Raw genomic sequence first — 7,509 nt, forward strand, 5'->3', positions numbered from 1 at the left:
AAGTCAGTAAGGCCCTAAGCAATGTAGCAAGACCCTGTCTCAAAATAAAAAATAAAAGGGCTGGGGATGTGGCTCAGTAGTTGAGTGCCCCTGGGTTCAATTCTCAGTGTATATAAAAAAAATTCTGTGGTGTGTCTGCTGATTGTCCCCAGAGCACTTCTGTAGAGCTGGTGTCTTTCGGCGATGGCCTCTTGGTTTGCAGCTACAGGATGTACAGAACAGAAGGCGTTTCAGCATTTGGTGGTGTATACAACCCTTTGTAGTTTCCCAAGTGAAACTGAAACTCTCCTGCTGAAAAGGTCACCTATTTAACAGGGTGTATTTTGTTTATTATGGAACCTACAGCTCCATAACCCCGTCCTGGAGCAAACAGCACCATCTTCATTTTTAAGTACCCTCTCCTTCCTCGAAGTCTATATAATAAGCCAGGCGAAAATTCTAGAACAGGGAAAATCCACTGTGTTCAACTGCAGCTTCAGTGTGGTGTTGCTTTCACCCTGACATCCTCAGGAGGTAAGTCGAGGCAAGACTTGCCATCACTTCTTACTGAATCGGACAGGAGCAAGGCCCTCAGAGAGGAAGCGGGGGCTTACCTAAGTCAGCAAACTTCCTGGGTGAAGCAATATCATTATTTACCTCACTATCAAATCGCAGCTCGTCATTGAATCATGATTATAAACATTGCCAAAGGATAGATAACTCTAAATCCTTTCCTTACGTAACTTTGAATGTAAGGTGTAAACTTCTTCTGTTCAAATCACTATCATTTAAGTAAACACTCCACTGAGGCATCATAGATTACCTGTTTAAAAAAAAAAATAGAAAAAGGTCTGGGAATGTTGCTCAATGGTTAAGCACCTCTTGGTTCCATCCCTGGTACAAAAACAACAACAACAACAAAATCCTCTTCAAGAGCGATGACCTATCAATCATCATGATATCAAAGTACAAACAAGACTATCTTAATTTCTTTCAAGGCATCCAGTCGAGTTTTCCCCGGCGACGAATTGCAAAACCTCCCTCTTTGGGAACCTTGTGGATTCATCTCATTGCTATACTGGACTCTCTCTGGTATCTGATTGGATCTGCTAAATGTGTTCATGTGGGGCAAAGAATGAGTCTATTTGAGTTTTTATCCTTGTTCTCCCACAGGAAGATGGACATGTGTGTATCTCCTTCTGAAGTCTGGGAAGTTTTGTGCGGTGCACATATATGTTTCCAAGTGTTCTGCAGCACAGTGACATTACTTGCTAGTGTGCAGGGTGGAGCCAGACCTTTTAGAGGAGCATGCGTGGTGAGACACTGGAGAGAAAGCATAGCCAAGGCTAATTCACTTTCATACTCCATGTAAATCAAACTGTACTGAAATTTCATCTCATTCTAGTTAGAAAGGCAATCATCAAGAATACAAGTAATAATAAGTGGTGGTAAGGATGTGGGGGGAAAGGGACATTTAAACACTGTTGGTGGGACTGAAATTAGTACAACCACTATGGATATCAGTATTGAGATTCCTCAAAAGACTAGGCACCAGACCACCACATGGCCCAGCATCACCACTCCTCGGTATTTATCCTAAAGAACTAAAATGAGCACACTGTAGAGATGCATGCACACCTGTGTTTATAACCACATAATCCACAATAGCCAAATTATGGAATCTCCCTAGGTGTCCCTCAACAGATGAGTAGATAAAGAAATGAAGAAGAAATAAATTGTCATCTGCAGGAAAATGGATAAAATTTGAAAGCATTATTTTAAAAACAAAATAAGCCAGACTCAGAAAGTGAAGGATTTATGTTTTCTCTCATATTTGAAATCTGGAGAGGAAAAAGGGAAGAGGTGCAAGATCTGATGAAATATAAGGCACACAGTACAGTAAAGAAGGGGACCAGGAGGAGCAGAAGAGGGAAGGGAAAGTGAGGTTTGGGAATGAAATTCCCCCAATTTTGTAGTGTACATGTGTGAACATGTAACCATGATCCCACTGTTATGTAGAACTATAATGCAACAGTAAAAAGTGTAAAAAGTAAAAAAATAAACATAAAGTAGTTCATAGTTCAGTTCTCGCAGTTACTTTGATCAGGAGCTCAAAGACAAAGAATTAAGCTTGGTCTATGTCAGAGAGGCTCTAAGGAGAGGAGTGGCCCTGGGCCCGTCCCACGCAGAGGGGAAGAGGCCTGCCTGCCAAGGCACACAGGGGGTGCTTGGGGTGAACAGAGATAATGTGATAAAGGTCCCCAGGCCAACCTCACAACAGTTTATAGAGAATCTTCCAGGAAGAATCCTGTGCAACTCCGGACAAACACCAAGACAGATGTCGCCTCCAGGGACCTTCTCTCCTCTACTTGAAAAAGCACAGATGTTCAGCCCTTGACGTGAGCAGCACGTGAAATGTGCATTAATTACCTCTAATTCTGATTTGTTGCCTTTAAACCTCCATCCCTCTTATACACACAGTCAGAAATTCTGCAAAATGTAGAAGAAATCTCCTAAAATAATAAAGCAGGTTTCCCAGCAGATACAGAGTCTACTCGTAGGCAGAAGCACAGGATGAAATATAGTCAGTGAGTATACAAAGGGGAAAGGCTCAACTTCACTACAAATTAAAATAAGAACTTGCTGGGTGCAGTCGTGCACGCCTATAATCCCAGCAACTTGGGAGGCTGAGGCAGGAGGATCACAAGTTTAAAGCCAGCCTCAGCAACTTAGCAAGGCCCTGAGCAACTTAGTGAGACCCTGTCACTAAATAAAATATAAAAAGGGTTGGGAACATGGCTCAGAGGTTAAGCACCCCTGGGTTCAATATCCAGTACCAAAAAATAAAATAAAAACTTAGAATATAATAAATTTATCTTTATTATATTACCACATTTCTTTACAAAGTGATAACATCTAATCCTGGAAAAACTCTGGGGACTTATATCTCCATGTAGCAATTGGGTGCTATGTCTTTGGACCCTGGACTCCACAGAAAAGCAAAAAAGAAAACTTCTGTGCACAAAAACATCCATGTTAGCATCACTTACAAAAATAGCAACCTGAAGGCAAACTGAAGTTCCACAATGAATGGGAGAGTTAGACCACGAGTCCCTCTCTAGATGGGGAACAGCATCACACTTAACATTGACACTTACAATTACAAAGCCTCTTGACACACGCAAATGTTCTCAATATCATGACTACTAAAGAGGGCTGGAAAATGACATGCACACTCGGATTTCAGCCACAGAAATCTCTGTATTGACGAGATACCAAAGGAAATACACAAAAATAATAGCTCATATTACATTAACGTTTTGGGGTTATCTTTGAGCCCTCAGACTTTCAATTAACAATTTTTAACAGTACTAATAAAATGGTAGAGTGTGGATCACTACTCAACCCAAGGTAGGGTGAAAAGACACACAGCACTTTTAGAAAGTCTTGGATACTTGCAGATCATCACACTGGGGAGAAAATGTAAAAGCACATAAGATTAAGTGGGAAAAATAAAAACCCAAAACCTCTCATGGAGGGAGGACATTCATTCCAATTCTGCCTTGAGTAGATCTGCTGCCATTACAGGGCCTTCTCCTACTCTGAGCCCAGTGGCAGAACATGGCCACATAAATTACCCATTTACCTCGCATCTGGAATTAAAAGCCCTGTGTTAGGGAACTCAAAATGTCAAGGCAGAGTCTTGCTGGGGGTTGATTCTATAGATTAGAACATTTCCACCAAAGTACTAGCCCTGTGAGATGTCTAAGTAGATTAATTGAAGTAGAAATGCATTATTTATTATTTAACACTTAGTGAAAGTAGTCAGTGAACTAGGTTTAATAATGATTTCTTCGAGACACATGCCAATGAATAAGAATTAGGTAAACATGGCCAAATCATTATTTGAGAAGTTCATCGAGTTTCAAGATCAAAACATTAAAAAGGGCATTACCATAATGATACACATCTGACACTGAAAAAGTTAAATCTTACATATGGTGGCTCTAAGATCAGCGTGAGAGAGGATTCTGCAGGGTCAAGGGGGATCTGTTCTAATCAGGACTGTGCTTCTGAATCTGCAGAAAAATCTAGGGGACGGATGGTAGGAGCCTATTAACTGATCTCCACAAACCCCATGGTGACTACTTCAGGATTGGAGGAAGATCCCCTTCCTGTTACAGGTGCCTAGATTGCTGAATTGCTACCTTTAATGGAATTGATCCTTGCATATCCGCATAAGGGAAAGCTGATCTTCTGTCTGGACCATGGCTTGTCAGTGCCTCTGATCCTTCAGCAGGTATATACTTAACATGAGGCCCACCCTCTTGACAAATTTCTAAGTGTACACACAATATTGCTAATTATAGGCACAGTGTTGTAAGGAAGATCTCAAGCACTTATTTATAGTTGAATTTATACCACTGAGTAGAAACTCCCGACTTCTCTGCTCCCCAACTCCGGTCACCCACGATGCTATTCTCTGCTTTTGTGAGTTTAGCTATTTTAAATAACTCAGTCAACATGTGCCTTTCTCTCATTGGCTTGTTCCACTTAGCATAATGTCATCTGGGTTCTTCCATGTTGTCACAGATTTCCGGGTTCCTTCCTTTGGTGAACAGCATCCCACCATGTCTCTGTGCCGAGTTTCCTGATCCATTCATCCACCAGCGGCTATTCAGGCTGCTTCTGCGCCTCGGGTGTTGTGGACCCTGCCGCAGTGAACTTGGAAGTGCAGACACCTTCTTGAGATGCTGTTCCTTTGGATAAATACCCAGGAGTGGGAGCACTGACGTTTCTATTAAAATTTTTCTTTATTCCTCACAGGTTGCCGCAGTCTGGCTGGGCACAAATAACCGAGCCGCCACAAAGCCTTGTAGGTTCAAACAGCAACTCTTTATTCCCCAACTCTCACCCGCACTGCACACACACTACTCGGAAACACACTCCTTCCACCGGGCTCCTCGCGGCCCAATCTCCCCAACCCCGCAACTCCAAAGTAGCTGGCAGCCGAGGCAGATTACCCAGGAGCCGCCCTATTCCCGGAGCAGGGTCCATATACAACTCAATCAATCCAGCATCACAGCAATTATATACAGCTTAACTCAAATCATCATCTCAATGGTTTGCGGGCCTCACCTTTCAACCATTCCCTCTGGCAATATGCCAGGCGTCATTCTGACTGGCTGTGGCTCTCAACAACAGGTTTTCCCCACATTTGCTCCAAACTTCACAATTCTTCACTCACGACAGATTCCCTCACCTATTTCCCCTGGTGCCTTCCAATTTCTGTTTCTCTGACAATTTCTGAGTATTTTGTGAATAAGTATCTCTTTTCTTTGGTGATAAATGGAGTTGAAATCACGGAGTAACCTCCCACAGTGACTTTAATGAGAAGGATCTCAGACAAACACTGAAAGGTGAATTCTTAGCTTCAGCATGGTAGCAAAAAGACAAAGGTTATTCCAGAGATTGCATCTTAGAGACAACACGTTTCCTAACAGGCCGGAACAACCAGAAAGTCAGGTTTGGAATTCCCATGCTTTCAATGTTTATTTATTTTATTGTTTGGTTTTATTATTATTGTTGAATATCCAATAGTATACTTTCATTTCATATACAGGGATTTAAATATTGTTTTTCAAAATTAAGACTCATTATTTAGTAAAATCATGAGATTTAGCACAGTATAACAAATGTATCTGAGCAGGCACATTGAACACAGTGTCAGAAAGAATGTTGACTACAATGACAGCCAGTGGCTTGAACTCTAGTCGAGATCTTATGACAGGAATTTTAAAATGTAACTATCAGATGTGATAGCTGGGTCATGTGAAAGTCACTTATGCATTCCTCAAAGGCTTCTTTGTGATACTTTTTAATAATTTGTTTTTAAAAGGTGTTCTCTGCAAGGCACATATTTAATTCCTACCTCTCAGTATTTTAAAAATGAATTTGACATTTATCTTGGTGTTAGAGTCCCAAGGGATACAGTCCAAGACCCTGAATGGATACTGAAACCCTGGATAGATCTGAATCCTGTATAGATGGGTTTTTCATGTACATACTATGCTTTTCATCATAGTGAAAATTACCTGAGAAAAACAACTTAGAAGAGGAAATATTTATTTTGGCTCATGGTTTCAGAGGTTTTAGTTCATGTTGGCTGACCGCAAGGCACACACATCATGGCAGAAGTGTGTGGCAGGGAAAGTCGCTCAACTCATGCCAACCAGGAAGCAGAGAGACTGTGAGGTAAGGTCCAGGGACAAGATTCAGTCCCCTGGGGCACACACCTTCGATTTACTTCCTTCAACCAGGATCAATTGCCTACAGTTTCCACCACTTTCATTCAGCTCTCTCAGTGGATTAATCCACTGATGAGGTCTGAGCTCTCCTCATCTAATCCCTTCCCCAAAGCCCCACCTCTGAGGATCACTGCTCTAGGGCTGCAGCCTCAACACATGAGTCTTTGGAGGACATTCCAGATCCAGACCATAATAGAGACACACTAAGATAAAGCTTAATGTGTAAACGAAGCAAAGCCAGAGCTTACTCTTACTACACATAAGTGAATCTCACATGAAGGAATGATCACAAATGAAAGAGTTACATTTAAATTTCATATCTTTAGAACTCTCCTGGAGTTTAAATCACTAGTAGTAACTGTAGTAAATATTCCCTCACCTTCACTGAGCTAGCATGGATATATTCGTTAAATCTTATAATTTTATATAAAGAATAGATCTTAACTCAGAAAAACCTAAATTTTAAATCTATGAAAATGTACTATAAGAATATCATAAAATAATAATAAAATGCTATTATAACAATAGGCCACAATGCAAGTTATGTGAACATGGTCTCCCTCTTGGAAGCATCAATGTTAATATTATTTGCTGGGAGCCATTAGCCAAGTAGGTATGACAATTTCCCTGCCAGCGTACCCCATGTTGCTGACATTTTGCAGTGACATTGAATGTAGTTGACCTTGCTCAAGAACCAGGGCGGATTAGGGTGTTCCCGGTTTAACATAATCGGGTTTAGGGCGTTCCCAGTTTAGGTTCCAGGTTTAAGGTTTAAGATTATTCCTGCTGGGAATAGGGCGTATCCTGCTGCCTAAGTTCCCCTTGAGTTCTCACGGGATTCAGACAGTATATTTTGGGAGACAGAAGCCCAGTGAAGGTGAATTTGGGAGAGAACGTGAATTTGGGAGAGAACGTGGATTTGGGCGGAGAACGTGGATTTCCCCAGAACGTGTCTGTATACGGCTGGTGTGAGTTCGGGAATAAAGAGTTGCTGTTTGAATCTACAAGCTGTGTGGTGGCTCGTGATTTTGTGCCCAGCCAGACTGCGGCATTTGGTGGCCCGTGCGGGGAACTTCTGAAGCTTGGAGGTAAGTGAAATTGCTTGCCCCTGAGGAAGAGCGAAAGAATGGGTGACCAATTCAAAAAACAATGTGTTATTGTTTTGATTTATCTTGTTTTTGTTTCAAGCTGCCTATCCCTAGAAATTTCTCAGGCAAACTGG

This window comes from Marmota marmota, unplaced genomic scaffold (genome assembly GCF_001458135.2).
Source record: "Marmota marmota marmota unplaced genomic scaffold, marMar, whole genome shotgun sequence".
NCBI classification, from domain to species: Eukaryota; Metazoa; Chordata; class Mammalia; order Rodentia; family Sciuridae; genus Marmota; species Marmota marmota.